The sequence below is a fragment of the Aptenodytes patagonicus genome, chromosome 8, assembly GCF_965638725.1.
Source record: "Aptenodytes patagonicus chromosome 8, bAptPat1.pri.cur, whole genome shotgun sequence".
Lineage (NCBI taxonomy): Eukaryota > Metazoa > Chordata > Aves > Sphenisciformes > Spheniscidae > Aptenodytes > Aptenodytes patagonicus.
Window position 1 is genome coordinate 1,504,831 of NC_134956.1, and position 22,474 is coordinate 1,527,304.

At 42.8% G+C, this 22,474-nt stretch overlaps 2 long non-coding RNA genes across 3 annotated transcripts; both read left to right on the forward strand.

The window, feature by feature from the left end:
• The first annotated feature begins 274 nt into the window (after positions 1 to 274).
• Positions 275 to 7,461, forward strand: LOC143163969 (uncharacterized). 2 transcript variants are annotated; one of them, XR_012996002.1, is made up of 3 exons: positions 275 to 319; positions 791 to 891; positions 7,387 to 7,461. It is a non-coding gene; the product is annotated as an uncharacterized LOC143163969 (long non-coding RNA). The 2 variants fall into 2 exon arrangements; XR_012996001.1 differs by lacking the exon at positions 7,387 to 7,461 and adding an exon at positions 3,094 to 3,797.
• Positions 7,462 to 7,960: 499 nt separating this feature from the next.
• Positions 7,961 to 10,729, forward strand: LOC143163970 (uncharacterized). Its single transcript, XR_012996003.1, has 2 exons — positions 7,961 to 8,082; positions 8,983 to 10,729. It is a non-coding gene; the product is annotated as an uncharacterized LOC143163970 (long non-coding RNA).
• Positions 10,730 to 22,474: the final 11,745 nt, after the last annotated feature.

Sequence of the window (22,474 nt, forward strand, 5' to 3'; positions counted from 1 at the left end):
GCGGCCCCCGAAGACGCCTGAAATAAATGGCGGAGGGGGGGCGAGAACCTTTTCCCCGTTATCCAGTGAGGAGAGAGAGTCCCAGATGGAGGCGGTGCCGCGCTGCCCCAAACCAAATGGGCGTGAGAGGCGGTGGATGATAGACGGGTGGCCCCCTCCGCCTAGCAGCTCTAGTGGGCGGAGCTTGGCGCCCATCGGCCAATGGGGCGGGCGGCGCGGGGCGCGTCGCGCCTTCCCGTGGTGCTGCGCGGCCAGAGGCGGCAGGAGCGGCCGCGACTCCATCCGGGTCCCAGCGCGGCTCCGGGTCACCCTGCGGCAGGTAACGGGGCGGCGGCGGCGGGCGCGGTCCCCGCGGGGCGCCGCCATCGCCCGCGTGGCGGGCGGCGAGCTGGGGGTAGCCCACAGGAAACGGCTGGCGGGGCCCGGGTGCAGGGGTCGGGGCGCGGGCGGGGCGGCGCGGCGGGTGGGACGGGCGGGCCCGGCCCGGTCCTCTCCCTGCCGCGGGGGGGGGGGCGGGGGGCGCGGGGGCCTCGGCCCGGCCCCTCCGCTCGGCGCCGCCGCCCCGCGGGGCGGGGGTTGTCCCCGGTGGGGGGAGAGGCCCGGGCCGCGGGCGGAGGCGGTGTCTGTAGCCGCGGCCGCCTGCTCCGGCGAGAGGCGGGGCGCGGTCGCCGCTGCCGGGCGGGGCCTCCCCGCCGCCCCCCGCCCCCGGCGGCGCTGGGGTCTCCGTCTATTGTCGTTATTTTCCTCGTTGAGGCCTTTTTTCCCCTTTCCTCCCCCCTCTCTCCTCCAGACTAACTTGAAGGCCCGGAAGTGCCGCCCCCGGGCGCTCCTGAGTGGTGGGCTTGCCCCGCCGCCCGCCGGGGATAGGCCGCGGATGCCGTCAGCGCCTGGGTACGTCACTTCCGCTATCAAGTGTGTGGGCAGGGGAGACCTTGGCCGCAGGGGGGAGCCCCCCCCGCCGGTACCGGGGCTGCGGGGGGAGCCGGGAGGAGCCGCGGGGTCACCGGCCCGGCCCCGGGCACCCAGGTGCGCCGGCCTGCGGCGGGCAGCGCTGGCCGAAGGAAGTCGCGGCGGGGCAGGCAGGTGGAGGCGGCGGGCAGGGCCGCAGGCAGCTGCGGGAAGGGCGTGAGAGGCGGGACGGGCAGGCGGAAGGCAGTACGGCGTAAGAGGAGCTCAATGAAAAATGGGGAGGCAGGAGCTGGGAGGAGGAAAACGCCTTACGAGGCGTGCGTGCTTTGGTAGCTAACCAGAGTGCCGTCAGTAAGCAGTAGGGTAAGGGGTGAGAGTGCGGGAAAGGAAACTCGAGCGCTTGTCGGTACACGCTGCACCCCTCGTCGCTGAACACCGGCGCTGTAGTTCATTATTGTTGCTAGCACAGTGCGAAATCCGTCCCTGATAAGCAGTAACATGCTTACGGCGACTTTCTTCTGGCGCAGCACAGTCAGCGTTAGGGAAGGACACTACTCAGTCGAATTATATCGTTATGACTTATTTCTTGTAGGAGTGGAAACTTAACCTGATGTTCAAGGTTACGATAATCCTCACTTATAGATTTGCCTTTTCTGTGTTGTCTGTGCTCCTCTTTAATTGTACTTCTTTGCACAGACGGTTTTCTGACTGTAATGCAAGTCCTAACTGGCATGGAAGAATTGCCTCTGTCAAAATGTACGTAGAAATCCACAGAACGATGCTTAATCATAACAATGGGTCAAATTCAATCCATGACAGAATTTTTGAGAAAATGAATCTGTCCCTTCAAAAGCAATAATATTTCTTTAACTTAATTAAAAAATGCTTCAGAAACAGGGCATCCTCTTCCTAATTCTTGAAGTGGGTAAGCATCCCCAGCTGCCAGGGGGCTTCACCGAAACAGCTATTTACTGGTGTGGCTCCTCTTGTCAAATTTGATGTGTTCTGTTCACGGCAACACTCAGGTGTTAAATAGCCTGAGCTTACCCAAGGAGTTATTTACAGTGGCTGTTCAAACCTGGTGCAGTCTTTCCAGTGTAGTCAACACGTGATGATAGATTTAGTAGTATTTTTTTGCCCTATAATAGCTAGCTTCACGGCTATTACAGCTAGTAAATAGCTGTATCGTTATATTTTTAATATAAAATTGTTGACTGTAATTTTTTTCACTGAGCTTTTCACCACGCTGAACTCTGTATATCTTAAATGCAACCTCAATTCATACAGGTCATGCTCGGAAGTTATTTTACGTAATAAGACTGGAGACTTGGCAAAAGGAAGCTTAGATAAAACATCAAATCACTTGCTTTGTTTTTCTACTATTACTAACGAGCTGTATCCTTATTTCACTTTCCTTTTGATAAATGCCTTCTGTATTTTCCTCTATTGTTAGTAGCGGAAAACATTGGTTCATTTGCAAAACAGTGGAAGGCTCCCAGGACTTATAAAGGGCAATAGATGTTTAATTATGTTGCCAATTAATAACGTAACACAGCATTCTTGAAAACGTTCTCATGCACTAACTTCATTATTTGCTGAATTTGCGTAATTATTATATTAACGTGCAAAATTTATGCAAAAAAAGTTAGCCCGTGCCCTAGTAGCATGTCCTAAGACACACAAAGCTAGTGAATAAATGCACATTTGTATCTTTATAAGTAAGTATACATTCCTGAGTGAAGCAGGAACAAAAAAGCAAAATGATGGTTTCCTTTGAGAAGTGCGCAGGGACCCTTGTACTGTTTGAAGCTGTAGCTAAACTGAAGTGTGCTCGCATATGTATTTCTTCTGCCAGTCTACTGACAGACGTGTATGCAAAAGGGATTTCTGAAAATCTGGTAACGTTTTAGTGTAGTCATTTTCCATACTACAACATGTTATCTAATTTCACTGAGGTTTTTGCCAGCATTGTACAGTACTGTAATGCATGCAGCACTTATATCGTATATATACTTATGTATATTTATTTATAAATATACAAATAAAGGTATTAACACAGATACTTTAATACTAACGTTGTAAAATCGAGTATGTCTACAGGAAGATGCTAGGGTTTGTATTACTTTGGTTCTTTGTTCATATTAGAAATTACTAATTACGATCACATACTTTACTTTTCCACAGGAGATGTTCTTCATTCGGTGCATGAGTGGGCAGTCGTGACTTCTAATTTCTTTCAGGCCGTGGTTTCTGGATATTTATATTCCATCTGTAACTGCATGGTTAGAAAAATAAGTCAAAATCAAACATACTAATTGAAAATGTGGCAAAACAGTAATATTTCACGTTATAATGACTTAAAACCAGAATGCTTTGTGTTAAAGCAATTAAATGTAAATGGGATATAGATTTTGTTTAAAAAATAAAAAAGGCATTTCCGATTGAGACACTAGATAAATAAGCTGTTGATGATAGTCGAAGGTATTAATCTTACACTGTTGTGTGAAAAATGCCAAGAAATGCCGTAGTGGATGCATATGCCCGTCTAGGTGCGTGGACCTTGGTACTGCTCATGCTTAGAGTTAAAGCACGTCTATAAATATGTATAGTGCTGTGTGCTGAAACTGCTTGTACTCCTTTTCTCCTCTTTGTAAAATTTGCCAGTTAAACACGTATTCTGGTGTGATTTACACTTACTCCAGTGTATTGCTGCTAAGGGGACTAGCATGTCCAAATAAAGGTATTAAATTCTAAGTTTTGGGGCATAAGCAGGGTACTCTTAAAAAGGTGCCTGGACTTCAGCTGGCAAGCGTTACATTCCAATGAAAGAATTTTTGCTTTCTTGGTCAGTGTCTATTTTCAGTGCAGGTGAATTTGCTTGGCACAAAGTAAAAAAAAAAAAAAAAACACAAACAAAAAAACCCCAAACAAACCAAAAACAACCCAGCCCTCTAGTCTGTTTAGTCTTAATCTTCACTGGGTTTTTAACTTACAGCTTTGATTTTTCTGTTTTGCTTAATTTTATCAGCTGAATTTCTAAAGCTGAATTTAAGCACTAGAGTAAAATAGTCTTTTCAGATAACGAGCTGTTTACAAATTTACAATTGCCAAATGATCTTTTCACAGAAGGATGTGCTACAGCATTATATACCTCAAGTTAATGTATCTGTTTACCTCCATGCTGTGTATAGTAGGTGTTGGTAAAGCCCAGTTTGTAGGAACTATTGCTTTTACAAACTCACCTTCAGCTTTCGGTGGTTTCTTCTGTGCTGCAAAATTGACAAAACTGGGAGAATAAAGCATTTGTCTTTTAGGATCACACCAAGAGGAAAGGATCACACTGAGATGAAATGGGACTTTTGTTATTTCCACAAATGCACATTTTGTTCCTTCAGCAGAGTAATGGATAAAAATCATAACTATCATTTGAGCTATTTTTTCTCTTCCACAGGTTGGAGAATAGCTTAAGAGTGCTTATGTTCCACTATGTGCTACTAAACAAGAACATGTAAATTTTTGAGATTTTTTTCTATGCAGTTTAGGATCATTTCAGAGGTTTTAAACTTTACAGGTAGCTCAAGAAAACCATGAAAAGCATACTTCAGAGTGCTAGAGCTTGTTTAGATTCTACTACTGTCACCTCTCTTGGACACAAACTAGGAGCAAGCCTAGCAAGATAAGCACTTTATTAATACAAAGGAAGGTACATCCTTTGTATAAGTATAAAAGTATATATATAAGAGTACAAAAGAGGAAAAATTTTTAATTCACACTAAAACTTTCATGTCAGTATGTAATTTTACTGAGCCTCTTTTGGAAAGAGGTGATGAGGTAGCACGTGATGGCAGGTAGTGCTGGGGCAGTTGAGTGAAGTGAGGGGAAGCAATATGAAGGATAATTAAGTTTGCATCAATCGCGCTGCTCCCTTTCTCCTGCCCCTTCAATACCCACCAGTCAAGCAAAAAACCCACGGAACGAACAAACTTGAGTTTGTAAGTCTGCATGTAGTCATTTGGGATGCTGGACGTGCAGGTACTCCAGGCGTGGCTGGAGAAGGTGGCAGGAATTCACTCACCGAAAGAGTCTGTGGGAGTCAGGAAGTGGGGCTCCAATGCGGGGGGTGGTACTGAAATTATGGGGTAAAACTGAGAGGAATTGGTGTTAGTGCTGGTATTGTAAACCCTGGAGCTCCATCGTGTGGTGAAAGCTGTGTGCAGGCTGGAGCCTCAGCCCTTGGCTGCGGTAGGCAGCTTCAGTGAAGTCATGTTTGGCAGTGAACTTGTTCATCTTTGCTGGTGCTATGTGAAAGTTACACAGTTGCACAATTACAGTGTCATTTTCTTCACGTTCACTGCTTTGGGGATTTTAAAATACAAACACATGGTAACTGGAAAAATAGCACTTTACGGAAAGCAAATTAAACATGTATTTCTTAAAAGCTTAAGGTCTCCTCATAGTCTAAGTGTTTATTGCTGAAGTAGAGACTATGCAGGTAGATAGCCCTGGGACTCTTGTGCTGTGCTAAGGCGTGATATCATCAGCGTGGTGACTTCAGTAGCAGGGATGTATGCAATAGCAGTCACTTGAAGATGAGAACATACCAAATCAATAGAGGCTGTGCCAGGAGCATAATTTATCAAGCATGCTGTACATCAAGCTTCTCTGCTTCAGTATGTATGTGCCAGGAAGCTTTAATGCATGATATCAGAGAAGCAGCATACAGCAGGCCTCCAAGGAGACCTGGCAGATCTCATTCTGTAAAAGGACATTGCAACTTGGGTGATACAGTTTTTAAAAACCGTTAGAAATAACCCACAAGTTAGAAACTCCCCAAACTGCAGGATTAATATAAAGCAGAACAGTAATTCACTAGGCATGAATACACAGTAAAAAAAGCAAAAGGTAGTCTGAACTTCTTCCAAAAGAAGATTTTGACTTGAATTTTAATTCTTTTAATTCTGTGCCCTTCTAGTATTAAACAGGATTAAAAAAATGATACCTGAGTGATGTAACATAAATAAAATTGCTTTTCTGCAAGAGTTAGAAGACAGGATACCTGGTGGTCTTTCGTAAGGTGTATTTGTTACAGAATGAGGTTTTCCTAATGTCCTATGTATACTTCGTGACCTCAAGCCAGACTACTGTACTACACAGGATAATAATTGGAAGTAATTAATAATATTTTTTCAAGGACCTTTTTTTTACCTTAAGTAACAGTCCATCCAGACCTGTATTAGATGAAAGGCTCTTGTTGCAGGAAGCTGAAAGGAGCCAGATTCTTAAGGTTTGAGGAGCTGCAGGTACTTAACAGGAAAATCTAGTGGTGGCGGCAGAAAATTATTTAGAACTTCTGATAACAGAACTTGATTGGGAAGTCCTGCTGTCAATGGAAATAATAAAAACAAGAGCTGCTTGCTCTGTCTTCTCAAGTTGGTTAGGTTTATAGCTAACTTGCCGAAAGGTGGTGAAATGCAACAGATGGGTTTCTAGGTTTATTACAATCCTTGTGTCCTTCAGGCTTCCTTTTAAAGACTCAGAAGTGTTGTCTTACGTGTTTTATACATTTTACATTTTTGACATAAGCTTTTTGTGTGGTAACACCTATTCAGTTTATCAAAGCGCTTAAAACATTTTCAGTACATAAGAGAATCATCAGCTTCGTCTTAAAGTTCCTCCTGAAACTAAATGTCTGGGACTTCATTAACTTCATGGAATCACTAAGTGACAAAGTGAGGATACTGAGTTGGCGCTCTCTGCAGCTAGACTCACTGGACAGGCCTCAGCAGGCTGCCTCTCTCATTGAGAAATGGGTGCTGTGCATAAATTCTGCTCAGCTGTTGAAGGTTTGGATGCAGGAACAGGGAACTGAAAGGACTGTCAGCTTCCCTACTGAACGTCTGCTTGACAGCAGGACCTCTGCCTGATCTAATTCAAAAGGATATGATGTGTGCTGGTGCTTCATAATGGTTTGATTTTGTCCCAGTGCTACTGTTCTGATTTATTTCTGTTTTGGGCATTAGGACCAACGCTTGTGTCCATCTGTGCATGCTAAAGTACATGTTCTGGTAGGTGTGTAAGTTAGCAAAAGCAAATAATGGGATTTATACCGATTACAAGCAAGATTTTAAGAGTGATTCACCAAAATTTGTCATCAATATTTGTATAAAGGATTCTGGAGTAAAGCGTTGAGGGGGTTGGAAAGTACTTTTATTTTTTCTCTGTTCAAGGAATAACGTCATCCCTTTGTATATTAATGCATTGGATCACGCGTTGTGTTTTTTGGCAAGGACATCAACATGCATTAGGGCGCTCTTGTTCTATCAGGCTTTGTTTGAAGAGTGGTTTGAAAACCTCAGTTTAGAATTGGGATGAAGTACTAGTAAAACATGTATTTAATGTTTTTAAAACTGCATTTCTGTAAACATTTTCAACTATCTTGTAAATTACATTGACAAAAGAATCAGTTTTCCTCTCCAGCTCTGTTCTCAAGATGTCCTTGCTAAGAAGGGGATTGTAAGTCACACATCTGGCTGGCAAGTATTTTGCTTTCAGTATTCGGAGACTTTTTTACTTCAAGATCATGTTGAGCTGTGTTAATGTAGATACTGACTTTAAGGTTATATCAGGAGCAGCTAGAAAATCCCACTTGTTTCTGATCTGAAAACAGTGTCTATTTTAAGTGGCCTTTTGGTAAGGCAGTTTAACAATGAAATGTCAGGGTATAGGCTGTAATCTTAATGAGTTTTGTTTGTAATAAAAGAATCCCTGTGCACAGGACTTTATGTAATTTAACACTAACAGAAGCAGCACAAAATACTACTTTTGACAGTACATGATGTTCTTTGAGCTATTAACTGCTAGGATAGCTGAAAAAAGTCACTATGTAATATTACTTATTTCATCAGAATTATAAATATTAGGGCCTCGTACTGATCCATGTAAATCAGCTGCATAGCTATGGTCCTAGATTTCATTATTTTTAAGTTCTAAAGAAGAAATTTACATCTGCATACGATGTTTCTGATACTTTTCTTCTAATTTCAGATGAGAGGTTACATCTGTGGAACATGAATAGTAGTTTTCCTTTCACAGAAGTTTAATGACTATAGTTGCTATGACTACTACAACTTGCTAACTGTCTAAAGATGAAATATATTAAGACCCAAGCAATTGGTAAAATTTTGAAATTAAGGAATCTTATCTTTACAATAACTTTATTGCATGACTGGGGGGAGTGAGGGGAATGCTTTTTCTATGATCAATATTTTACACTGTACGTGCTGTCTGCAGCTAGCCTAACTTGTCTTTACTAAAGCGACACTCTCTCTACATCAACTCTGAAGATGCCTGCGCTGTGGGATGAGGTAGTAGGTTGTATAGTTTTAGGGTCATACCCACAACTGGGAGATAACTATACAATCTACTGTCTTTCCTAAAGCAGCAGAAAATCAACAATGGAAACTTTTGAATTTTAAGCTCAGTATCAGATTCTACTGAACTTCTGTACTTACTATGCTTATTATAGGAGAAAATATTTCTGTAACACCGATGGGTAATTGTGTTTAGATTTTTCTAATCCTTGGAAAAGCTAGGTTATTATTCTACATTAATTTTTCTCCTCTAATGAGTAAAAAATTAAGAATAGATTGATTCCTGTATGTGTATGGTGGGGTAATCAAATAGATGATTGATGTTCCAGTTGTGTTGTTTAACATTGCTAACTGAAGTATCTAATATCCTTTAGAATGAAACTGTGGTTAGCTGCTTAAGCTCTTTGCTGAAGTATATGCTTCTCTGTCAGAGTGAGGTAGTAGATTGTATAGTTGTAGGGTAGTTATTTTACCCTGTTCAGGAGATAACTATACAATCTATTGCCTTCCCTGAGGAGTAAAACAAACTGCGGTCCTTTGCAGTCATTCGTGTCCGCATTGCGTAAAAATAGATCTGTCAGATAATCTTAGGGTTGTAAAGTATCAGATTAATCAGTGACAGAATTTGCAGGATTAACAATCAGTGTGAATGGTGCAACCCCCAAATGATATATTTGACTAATATGATTTTTTTTCTTCCAAGGTGAGTGGCACAGTGCTGGCTGGATATTGAAAATGCGTATGTTCCTAGATACAGAGTGGAATACTCCATAGAGTTGAAATTACTCTAACACAATTTGGTTTTGAATGTAAAAATACAGGTAGCTCAAACTTGTACATTGTGACTTAAACTGTTTTGAGACCCCAATTTCTATAATGCATTAAAATTCTATGACTCCAACTGCTTAGTAAAGGTTGGAGGGAAAACTTACAATTATACCTTATTAATAAAGTCTGCTTATTTTTCTCCAACTCTTCTAGCATGTGAGACTTAAACAATGTCATGCAAAATTAAAGCATTGAATGGCCAAAATTGACCCCTCACCTTTTTTGGGGAGTGTAAAAGCTGTGGAGTTTGAGCATCCAAGATCCAGAACTGTAATTCCTCTCTGAGGTGGTTACTGTTTTTATAAAAAGACATTTTAAGCTTACCGCATTCTTTTTCCTCCTGACATCCTAGGTGTACCTAGTCTACCTGCTTCTGCACTAGCATGACCAGCTAGCACCTTGCTATAGTAACAAAGAAAAGCGTGAAAATGCTTTTTGGGACTGGAAGTTTAGCATAGTAGGTCAGAGTGGAAATGGAGCCATTCATGAGTATTTAAGCCCAGAGCGTTAAAACTGGTTAATGACTTACCAAGCAGTGATAACAGTGTAAACTTGCAGTACGTGCCCAGGCCTAAAAGGCAGAAGACCAAAAGCAGCTGGTAAGCTAAACTGACTTCACAGAGCAGCTGCTAAGTAAGAAGAACTGCAAAAGGAAGCATTGGGCTCCTAGGAAGAGGTAGTAGGTTGCATAGTTTTAGGGCAGGGATTTTGCTCACAAGGAGGTAACTATACAACCTGCTGCCTTTCTTAGGGCTTTATTATAACACCAGGACCATTTTGGCTCCATCCTAACCTCTGCAGCTTTGGTACATGAAGAGAAGTGACAAGCTATTATTTCTAAGCATATTGAGGTTTAATGAAACCGGTGTATCAGCAAACTTGGTACCAAACTCAAGCGTAGTACTGCTAGCTGGAACTCGGTATGGTGAAATGCTGCGTTTGAGGGTGCACTTGCCATTTTGGTGACACTGGGTTGTGATAACCTGCAAGTAAGAGGCTATGGTTGGAAGGCAACTCCTTCAAGAGCAAGACTGAGTTCCCTGCGATTAGGATGGAGGTGGTATGCACTTTGTAATGTTCAGCTGAGGTACTATGTACTTAAACAGGTAGCTACAACACATCTTCCTTTAGGCTTTGTGCGTTTCAAGTGAAAAAACTAAAGTTTTCCTTCCCCAGAAAGATCAGCTTACAACTCACCTGAGAACTGGTGGTTTCTCAACAGGTCTAGGCACTCCTAATAAAACAAGCTCTCAGTCATGGATTATTTGCAGTCTTGCAGGAGGGAAGTTTTCAGTCAGTTAAAATGAATGGTTGAATGGTTTGTGTCTCATGGAATTGTATGTTAAAAAGTAGTCCATGTTTTATGTAATTACACTGCACTACAGCAAATAGTTCTGGTCGGGCTTCTGCCGGGCAGCCTGATGGGATACAGAGACTATTTTAAGTGCTGAGCACCTTGTAGCATTAACATGTTATGCCTACACCAGCCACTATTTAAACTTTTGACAGTAAGACAGAATCGTAGATACTATAAACAGGTTAAGTATGCATATATTGAACATCCTGTATGAATTTGATTGTACATGTTTGATTTAGTTAATAAAACATAGCATTTTGTGCAACTCTTGCGGTGAATGGGCTTTACTTTCTCCAAATTAAGGAATTGAATTTTGCAGGAAAACAGTGCCCACATTATTGAAATAAAGTCAAGACCATGTTACAAAAATTAGTGTTAACTAGAATTAGTGTTAACCAATTATTCTAGTGTTAACTATGACTTTTGTTGAAGAGCTTTGGTACAAGACTTCACGGGGGGAGAGGGGAGAAGGGGGAAAACAACATTGCTGATGGATGTGCAGGAACTCCGCTTACTCTAGAGCTGGTTTCTGAGCATAAGTTTGAATTGCTGCACATAAACCTAGACTTTAAGAGGGTGGGTTCCACTAGTCTTAACTGCACCTTGTTTTTTGCATAAATGCAGCTGGTCAGGTATCAACAGATAGATTCAGGCAGAGGAACAGATGCCAATAAGTTTGATTTTAGCAGCACAAAATGCCTTAAAAGCTTTAATGTACTTAACATCTTATACTTACTTATAAGGAATGTGCTTATAAAAGACAAATAATCTGTGTTAGCCACTCCAGCTGTGATACTCCCACCATACCTACCACATTTGTAAAGCCCCTTTTGTGAGAGAAGTAAATAGAACTTGGGTCCTAGATGAAAATGAGTAGCTGTTTAATGTTAAGTTTGGAGTAATACGCAAGTTTTAGGCTTGATGTGCCTATTTCTGCCCTTCTGTTACTGTAACACTTGACATTGGCTCTCAGCGCTGCTGGGTTTCTTTAACTGTACTTCAGAGAACAAGGAGTAGATGAAGCTTTTAATTTCTTAGTCTCTGACTGAAGTTATATACATCACAACATTATTATCAGAGCCAGAATATTTTTTTTTTTTGTGTTAAAAATGGAACCCCTCTTCAGCGTCCCAAGAGTTTCTTAGGCAAGAGTACCTGAATTTTGGGATTAATGTCTCTCTATGCTTTCAGTGTATTGTGATAAGCAGATACTGCAGGGAGCTGCTGCAGTATTGGTTCTGCCACATCAAATCTAGCCCCTCTCGTGCAATACTGTAAGTGGCCTTGATCCTGTCTTCATAGAAGAAAGCAGTACTGCTCAGTTAATTTTTTAAAATGGTTAATTAGTTCTTCCCTTTATCTAATGATGTTAACCCTTGACTCCCATTTTTCTACTACTGATTCTGTCTTACCTGTAACAGGTACAGGCATTTATTTCCTTGTAATTGGAAGCAGCTTGATTAAGTGATAAGGCTCAAACTAGAAAGGAATTGCCTTGTGGTTTAGCAGTCTTGTCTCATCAGATTATTTCTTACCTTGACTTATCTGTGGGCTCCACCTCGTAAATGGTATCTGCTCAGCAAAGCACAGGATTTGTTTGCTTTTTTCCACATGTATTATTCAGACAGGGCTCCAAGGATGAGGTGACAACACGGCAAGAATCCTTCCAATAAAGAAACAGTGGTTAAAGAATGCACAGCAAACTGCAGAAAAGTTTGCAGTAGAGACATGTTTACCACCCATATTGAAGTAATTGTGTCATGGTGGTCTTGGAAACATTCCAGTAGAGCTCCAAAAATAGAATACAGCTTCAGTGCAGAGCCACATCCCAGGAGAATTATTACTGTTCTGTGCCCTTCCATGCAGGAAGGTGTGCTCTGAAATCTTGCTGGCAGTGGGAAACCTGAGACCTGTTGAGCTCTTTCCGTAAGAGAGAACACTCCTGGTAAACATCCTTATGCTTCGAAAGGGGACTCTGAGCACCTGTGCCACGTTCACAGTACGCAAACTTCATGCGTTAAAAACTCGCTCCCCTATGCTGCCTTGTGTTCAGAGCTAGGATTGTGGCAGACAAGAATTGCTGTTGTTGTTTTCTATATTTTGTGCTATGCCGAAGATATTGGAGCTCCTAGAGAACAGCTGCTACCACAGGTACACACAGCAGTTTTACCCTGCCTCAAAAGGGTGTTCTCTACTGGGGTTTCCCAGGTCGGGAAGGGCATTTGCATTCCTGACCATTAGTTTTTCTTTGTGCTTCTGTATCCAGCCTCCCTCCAACCTGTGAGAACAGATGCAAGGAAGTTAACCTTTAGCTATGAAATGTATAGAGAGAGGTGTTAGCAACACGCACCTAGAGTTTTCATGCTGTATCTAGATTCCTTGATTGCTAGATCCGATACCGTGGTCATTTGAAATGCCACATCATCCTTATGCCAAAAAGCTCTTCTTGCTCTCCTGTTTGGTAACCAGCAGGCTGGACTCAGTAATAGGTGCAGACAGGTGGTTCATCTCCTTTTGGATTTACCAAGCAAACTATAAAATACCTGATATATGCAAGGGGGGGAAAAAAGAGAAAAAAAAAAAAAAGAAAAAGAGGCAGGAAAGTCTCAGATACACTGGTCAAAACAGACAAGTGTGACAAGTTAGCCTGAAATCCCTCAGTTCTAGAGGCATCAGTGCATGGTGTGGCCTTCAGACCTCTGCTAGGCTTTAAAAAGTCTAGCAGATGAGATAGTTGGATTTAGTCAAGAAAGCGGATTTCACCTAACAAGCTTAGTTGTATATTTAATGACATTGTTCTGTAAAGATGAGTCATGACAGGACCTACTGGAAGCATCAGATGTCAAGGTACGTTTTGTTGCAACACAAGAAATCAGATTCATTCTTATTGCGTAGATGGTCTTACTGAAATTTGATTTTTATACTAGTTTGTTTCAGACACTTAAAACCACTACAGTGAAGAAGGCTTATATGCATCGGAAAATAAGACACTGTTCTATTTCAGCCTGTTGTATTAAAGTGACCTTCAAAATAAAGCTATTACAAGTCATACAATGCTACTAAGGACTGTATTTTTGGTGACTGAAAAGGTCCTTTCTGAAATAGGAGAATGTTGCTGAAAAAAATACTTCCTTTGACATTAAAACTCTCCTATATAAATGATGTTGAGCTGATTAGTTAAACCCAGCTCAGCATAAAACCAGAGAGAAGGATCAAATCATGCATTGCAAGTCCCAGTTCTGTGAGGGAGTTTAATACTCCCTGAATACGTTACCTTATATATTATACACCCTTTAATACATTACCTTTGGGGATATCTATGGTCTCAGTACTCCCAACAGCTACCCATAAATTGCTAGGTGAAAGTAGTAAGGAGTAGTAAATCAACCCTGGTATCCCAAATCGCCATCGCACGTGAAACCCGATTCACATCTGGAATCTTTAGTGTGTAAGCGGCTCCTCCTGCAGTGGCTCCTTAAAACGAAGGGGGATAAGGAAGAAAAAAAGAGAGAGGTGTAGTTTGAACTTCCCAACTCCTACAAAAATAAATCTGTACAATGTCAAAGAGCTAATACTCCTGACTAACATTCTGCCCGATTAAGCCGTGACCGATGCTATTAGGACCTGGTACATAAGACTAAAGCATATCTTATGCCAAAACAAGCACAGTCAAAGACTTTCTTCGAGACTTATTTTACAAAAAAGTAACCCTGAAGCTGTTTTTAGAGACTGATGTCATACCATCCTGATCGTTTCTTCACCAGCTGGCATACACTGCCCCAATTGCCTTCTAGTACATGCTGTAATGAAAGAGGTGATGCATAGCTGCAGAAAACGATGGATAGACAGACAGTACAAAGCAAATTTTCCTCCATTATTCGTGTTTTGAACAAATGCGGTATATTTCCTTTTTCTGTTACTGTTTCAAGTGAAATGCAGCTACTGTGGAGCGTACAGGAGAGCCAGCAGCGAGCACTACCACTGCAGTGCAAATAAGCACAGTCAACACGTCTGACTAATCTCTCCCCGTTCCCAGGGTGGCAGTGGTGAACAGAACAGTATTTCTACTGTTCCCTGCTCCGCACCATCCCACTTCTGTACTTGCTGTACAGTAACACTGGAGATGACGTTCTGGTACAACACTGATTCACATGTGGTATTTCTGGTGCTGAAAGAGGTAGGTCAAACCTAATCAGACCAATGGAAGGAAACTAAAGGTAATTAAAAGAGTTGGAGCATTAGGCATGAGAATAACTAATGAATAAATAATTAGTGCAAAATAACTGGAGTATATGAGTATCTGAAGGATACAAATGCAGGAAATATGATTCTTGTTAGGATGCTGTTAAAACATTTCAGCTAACCGTCACAAAAATTTGCAATGAAGTATGTAAAACTCTATTGTGGAGATATTTGAAGGGATGAATTGCCAACAAGCAGCTCTGGAAAGCTGTCCTTTGACAGGAACAGACACGTTTAAACCCTGTTTCAGCTGAAGTCAATGGAAATCCTTCCCTTCATCTCAGGGCAGGATTTCACTTTGAGCCCAAGTACATTTTTTTTTTTTTTTTTTTTAAACACGAGTGATTGAAATAAGGTGAACAGCTAACTCATTACTATGTAAATCAACATATTTAGATAATTATTAGATATTAATAAGCATTAGTCATTTATTTTTTTTTTTTAAATCTACTCACAGCTAGGAAAGGCTTGTTGTTTACTGAGTGGGCAGCCAAGCTGCATGAAGGTGGTGATGTGGAAAACGCAGCAAGCTGTTCTCCAGAGTCACCCTGCCAGGCTTGGATCCCTCAGTGGGGCAATCCCTGCTAGCCTGTGCTGCGGGACTGCGATGGCTTTTCCTGCGAGGAGCTTGACCAGGACCCTAGCCAAGAACAGTAAGATGCCAGTTAGTAACCATATAATACAGAGTTAATTATTACAATATTGTTAGTTTATTCATATTGAAGTGAAGTAGACCATACGAAATTCTCAAAGACATTTAAAAAAAAAAAAATTTCTTGGGTGCGTGATGCAGTTTTTACTCTTAATAAAATACCTGTTTTCTGTTTCGCATTTCAACCGTGGTTGGACCTGTGTCCCCACTGGATTACCATGACTCAGCACACTCCATTGTGTTTCAGAAATTCTGAAACGTGGCCAAGAAGTTCCTTCCAAAGATTACCTTGTTAAAGAAAAAATATCCGCTGTATTGCTTACCCTTCAAATCTCATTCAGTGACCGCAGATTGTTGTATTTCAAGTAGGGGCAACACAGGAGTTTCCAGTCAACTTCTCTTAAAATACAGAAACTAAAATTCCTTCCCTAATCTCCCCCCACCCCCTTTTCTTTGGTTTTTGGAGCAGCATCATGGTCCTGTGGAATTCGGAGTCCATTTCTGGATCCACACGTACCACAGCTGTACACAAAGCTTTCTACCTTCTCTGCCAACTCGTTTCACTGTTGACTCACAGACGGATATCCCAGGTATTTTAAGACTGCATTTATACGCAGCTGTGACAGTAGCCAAATCTAAGCTGCTCTTGAGTAGTGTTTATTAGTTTTAGGGTGACTAGTGTGAATGCCAGTGGTCAGGAACTAATTTCCAAAAATAAAAATTAAAAAGTCCGAAGTGCTGATCAGCAAATTTGATACTGAACACAGTGTTTCATGCGGTGGATAACAGTACTGGGTTCATCACTGTGTAGTCCCTCTCCAATCCAAACAGAGTTTCCTCCATCAAAAATCAGCAACAGAAAATAATCAAATGCTGCTCTTTGATTCAGTACAAATTCTGTGACTGGATGACTGCTAGACCTCTCCTGTGCAAAGAGCCTTCAACAGCAGAAGAAAAATGTGAATTGTCATACAAACTGCCACATTGTTCCTTTCTGTCTTTATTTTCAGACAGATCAAGCAGCAACGAAATACGCTTACATCCTCGATGCACTGTTTTCTTCTACAGTGTTTTAAATTAGGCCCTGAAAAAAAATGGTGATCAGCAACCCAAGTATCTAGAGACTCCTGTGTAAGAGAGAATATTTCATTATATGAAGACATCAGAAAAACTGAGTGACTGGTACCTTTACATGCTTTTATACCACTATTGCGTGCCATCTGTGTTTCTAGCAGAGCTCACTATGTCTGAACTGAAAAGAGTTTAGTGTGTGAAATACTATCTGCTGAAAGCTAATGTTCTCAGGTCACAATAGTTGTTTACTAAGCAGAGCAGGATTCTGTAAAAACCAAAAAGTAGAGGGCATAAATATTGAGGGCATAAGTACTGCAGGACAGATCCGGGCCTTAAATTTCATTTTTAAGGGAAGAGAAAAATATGTGAACTTACGTATTTTCTCACCTCTTGCCCTTTCCAGGCTGTAACTGTGCCATCAGTAAGTACAAGCAAGAGACCCTAACGTTCCAGCAGCGAACGTGTTCGTTGTCGGACAGATAAGCCATGACAACTGTTTTTCCTGCAGTAAAATAAAAGTTAGAAAACAAAACATCATTAAATAGAACTGAAAGGTTTGATTCTCCACAAGCTCTGTTCAAGCAAAGTGTTTAAAGATGTGGAGCTCAGTACACCCGGAAAAATACCATGCCCTTTAGACAGCATATTACTAAGTATCATTAAATGACTGCATGTGTAAAATAGTTTCCCTCTTAGAGTGTTACCTTGTGGATGATTAACAATTGAGATTTTACTGTAGGTTCAAGAAACAGATTTGCAACGTTTGTAGGTAGGTAACACGGTTGGTGTGCAGATATGTACCTTAATATTTTCTCAAATCTGATTCACGGTCAGGGAAGATGGAGAAAAAAAGACTTTAAAAATTATGCCGTTTCTTCACCACCACAGATGACTTACTGAGATATGCTAATGAGGCAAGGCTTTGCATCACCATTTTTATGTAAATTCTTTTTTAGGGTTGGTAAGGGAGTGTTACAGTTAGCCACTTCATAAAGAAAAACAAACAGACAGAGCTCTATTTTTAGTCTTCTGAGAATATAACACACAAATGCCATTTTTCCAGAGGTGACTCGTTGAGTTTCCACATTTCTGCTTATGGGCAGCAAAGCTTTTAAAAGAAACCCCGATACGGATTTGCATCCTAAAGTCATGCAACAGTTGCATACAAAATCTTTCAAAATGTTGTATCCGAACCTAACATAACATTAATAGGTGGCTTCTTTTCATATGCATCTTTGTGAGCTTCATCAAAACTCAATTAATTCCAACTATGCATTTTGAAAACGGTTACCCACCATGAGACAAGCAACCAAACAAAACACTTTTTTTTCTACTGCCTAAGCCTAAACTGGGGTGAATATATCCCTCCAGTTCCCTTCCCTCAGACTTTTAGATTCTTTACTGGATCTGTTATTGCTTGGGTAGTTCGTGTGTCTGTCCAGTCACCAGCCTATATCAGGGACAGTACTTGTGTATTTTCATTGTACAGTAGTAAAAACCTAAGCAAATCTATACAAGATGTACCTGTACAACGTGAGTGGTTTCATTTTAACACTGTACAACCAAAAGAAACTGATTTTGATACTTTGGGCATCAAAAAAAAAGCCTTACTTGCCCAGGGAACCGTTCTCCGAAGCGTTGCTCCACAACTGTTGTGCCAAAAAAGGGATTTTAGGCACGCTGAAGCCAATTCCAAGTATTTAACATCTTTTGCTGTCAAGGAAGTAGTAACAGATTGAATCCCTGTACTGCCACTAAAGCCCCAGTTCTTTGAACCATTGGTGTTACACATTCAAAGAAACTGTAAATGTAAGCGTAGGCTTGTGGGAGAATTTTCAAAACAAATCATTGTGGTCATTGTTTATGTTAACTTTTTCAAGGAAATGCGAGAATAAAAGTCGCTGTAATATTCCACTTTTTTTTTTTAAATGAAAGAGGTCATAACTATATACCGTGCAATGAAGGATAGTAAGACTACCATCACGTACAAAATTAATTTGGTGTTGAAAATAGTAACATCAGTCACAAGGAACCACTTCTGTCCCGTAAAGATCCCATAAACTGACCGCTCGTCACTAGGTACAGCGCCTCACACAACAGGTCGGGGTTTTTCAGACCCCCCACGATTTACTGGCTGGTAAGTGGCTGCAGGACAGCTATTCAGACTCCCTGAGGAACATGTTACCAATTTGTTTTGGCTGGTCCTTGTGCAGGTTTTCACTTTGTGCGTGTCAACACTGGGTGTGCTGGTTGTCATTTCTTGATACCAAAAGCCATACACCCGTGTTTGGGCATGGGTATCGTGCTTCACCTCTATGTGAAAGGTTCACAGGAAAAGTATTCTACTGCGTGAGTATACTGATATGGTGACATTAAAATACACTGCCAAATATCATAGAATCATAGACTAGTTTGGGTTGGAAGGGACCTCTAAAGGTCATCTAGTCCAACCCCCCTGCCCTGGGCAGGGACATCTTCAACTAGATCAGGTCACTCAGAGCCCCATCCAACCTGACCTGGAATGTTTTCAGGGATGGGGCATCCACCGCCTCTCTGGGCAACCTGTGCCAGTGATTCACCGGATCAATTTGGTAAAATAGAATCCAATTCACCAGATGAATTTGGTTAAAGGAGACAGGCACGGGCACATGCTGAAGGCAACCAGTGCAAGCACAGCCTCGTGCTACCAGAGACACTCAGCAGCAAGCATCCCAGTCCCAGGAGGACGATGACTTCACAGGTGCTCAGAGTCCATAAGGAGCTCCCCGGCGCGAGCAAAGGGCCAGCTCAGCTAGCCAGGTCACAAGAGCAGAAGGGGTGGCTTTAGTAAGACCACAGTTTCTCACCGTGTTACCAAGCACACAGTTGCTGTAGCTGGTTCACAATACGGCAAACTCTCACCCGGGTAGCAGGACCAGTTGCAACTGTTGTCACCTTCATCTTACACTCTCAGCATACAAAGAGGATGAAGTCTGAAGCTTATGTTTTTCCCCCCTTTTTTTCCTCTGTCCCCAGAGGGGCTTTACTCAAGGCTTTGATTTTCTTCAAAGCACCTAAAGTAAAATCGAGTGAACTCGGTGGTAGCAGCTTGCCACCAAACTGCCATCAGGTTCTGCTGGTCTTAGCTAAAAGCAGCACTGCATAAAACTTCCCTGCTAATATGCATTTCCCATCCTACCTGGAAGTTACGGACCTGAAGCTGCCTGATGGATCTCACCAATTAGTGTGCTATACCTCCGAGATGAGAGATGCGGTAGCTGCATTTTACAGCGATCTTGCAGCCAGCAGTGCTGTGGAGCCGTGGGGCAGCTGTTTCAGCATGGCGAGGGGAGGCAGCAAAGCTGGGGGCACCCCGAGCTCGGTCCTGCACTGGAGGGTGTTGTGGTGCTTCCCAGCTCAGCAGCAAGGGCAAGCCCTGGCCCTGGTCTGCTGGGAAACGGCTGGTGCCAGGGGCCTCACAAAGGGCAGCACGGTGGAACTACCTGGTAGGGGTTTTGCCCACTCCCTTTGATGGTCCTCCCCAACTTCTGCTGCAGCACACCATTGGGGAGGGCCACCGAGCAAGCTGATGAGCTGTGAGCCCATCTCTCTAGCACAAACGCCAAGGTTAAAGGGGGAAAAAAACCTCCCAAACAAACCCAAACCAAGCTTTTGACCTGCCTTTTTAGTGGCATCACTGGGTTTCATCCAGCTTCTGTATCCTGAGAAGGAACCTGAGATTAGACAACTACAAGTGCTGGGTAACATCTGCCTGCTGCAAAATGTGGTGGTTTGCACCCAAACTGGGAAGCACAGGATGTATGAACAGACCCTGCCAAGCAGGTTGGCAAGAAAAGCAGAGCCCAGGTCTCCCGAGTAGTAATCCTGCCTGTTGGGCATAATCCCTTCCCCGTAGCCTCCAGGCCGTGCAGAACTCATGTTAAAGCCTGCACAGGTTATATTTTTCATGTTCAGTAAAATTTGACTCAATTTGTGCCAAAAATTTTCAGGATTCTCCCTCCCCTGTCCCCCCATGAGTTATGTTTCCTTGAAAAACCACAACCTTCTTTAAGCACCTTAGAAATGCACCATAAGCATTAAGCCAATGCTAGACAATAATAAATGAGGCAAATTACATGCCAGGATGTGCTGGTGATAATGTTTTCCACTGAAGACAGGAGCAGTGAAATTTTCCAGCATAACAACAGAGGGACTGTTCCCCCGCCCCACACAAAATGCAAGTGAACTCTACCTTACCACCCTGCTCCTGTGCAGACCTGCAAACCTTCACCCATCTGACAACGTCCCATAGGTGACACACGAAGCCGCCTGCGTAGTGTGTCGAGGCTGGCCAGCCCAGTGATGGCTGACCTTTAAATCCATCTTGTCTTGTCTGTGTGCCCAAGAGGAAATCACATGTATGGCACGAGCCTGACCCAGAAATATTGCAGGGAGTAGGATATTTTGTGCGAATAAGGAAGGGCAGGGTCTGCAAGATGAATCACTGAAACAATAATTATCCTGAGGAAAAACCTTGGAGGGTGGATTAGCCGCGATAACTGCCCTTTCAAGGTAACAACAATGCGAGCCGTCAGCTCTTCTCAAGTGTGAGGAGCAGAAAACTCTTTAGCACAAAACACAAAAAATAAAAATTATGGAAGTTCATAAGAAGAGATTGGCCAAGGAGGCATCCTTCACTTCCCAACTGCTCTGACTTCAGCCTGCGATTGTTATACAATCTGCCACAAGAATTGCTCCAAAAATTATTTTTAGCACACCAGTAGCTTTCAGTGAAAATAAATAAAGGGACAGACAGTTGCTATAAAGACAGGAAATAAACTTTAGAAACTATTTAGCTTTTGGCTAAGCAGGGCAACTGAATTACACAGTTCCTGAGCGTGCATGATAGTCTCAGATAAGATGAACTCCAAATGATAGTTTTCTTTTCTTTCCTCCAATCAGCCCAGTTATAATGTAACGGTCCGTGCTTTGTGATTGCTTCACACCTGGAGCAAACACCAAAGCCAGGAATCTCAGGGTGCTGCAGTCTTCTGCCTGCATCTCTGGTATGCACTTCCCATGGCTGTATCAAATACGACTGCGATGTGCAGACACAGGGTTCGCAGCCAGCAGCTCCCATTAACAGTAGCTGTAGTGCTACGCCTATTCCCTGTCCCTGGAGGCAGCCCCTCCTGGCCATAGCACGTCCCCAGAGCAGCGTCCCCCTCCTTCCCCAGCCCAGGCCAGCTGGTGTGCCCACCCTGCTGCTTGACTTAGGCATGGGAGCACTAGTGCCTCCTGAAGAAATCAGGACAGCTCTGCTTGCGTGGCACTTAAACTGCTCAGAGGAGCTTCAAGCATCCCAAAGACAGGCAGAGCCATTGTGGCAGCGAGGGAAACAGGACACGTCCTTATCCCTTCTCATCCAGAGATGGGAAGAGATAGCAGCACCTCCAGCTGCCGCAGAGCCACAGTGCGGCGAGCAGGGGCAGGCAGATACGCCTGCCCAGGCAAACCGTTAGTAATAATGATCTGCTGCTAATCAAACATGCACCGCACTGAAGGAGGAAAAAGTAAAGGCCTAATTCTGTCTCCTGATTGAAACAATATTAAGATTTTTGTTAATGAGCCAACCTTGTGTTCAGCCTTGACTACCTTAGTGAAATGCTCCTAGCTACCATGATGTCAATCAGAGCTGATCTCCGAGAGGAGACAATATTTTGCTGCCTTTCAGTTTTTCAACCAGTTATCTCCCTCAAGTCTGCTTCAAATATCAGAGCTGCCACAGCCTTGTCTGTGCTTTGCTCCCATCCACCTCCTGGGCTGGCGAAAGCGGTGGGGTTACTTCTGCAAACGCTGCCTGGCGCAGACGCCTGGTGGGTGCTTCTCAGGGCGAGAGCTGGAGCGAAAAATGCGTCTGGGGTCACTCAAGCTCTGTACTGCACCTGAATAGAAAAGCTTGCTGCAGTGACACCGTTTGAGGTAAATAAACCAGAATGTGGAAGACAAAACCACAGGCAATCCATACTCCGCTTCAGAGGCAAAGGGAGCTGCACGTAGAGC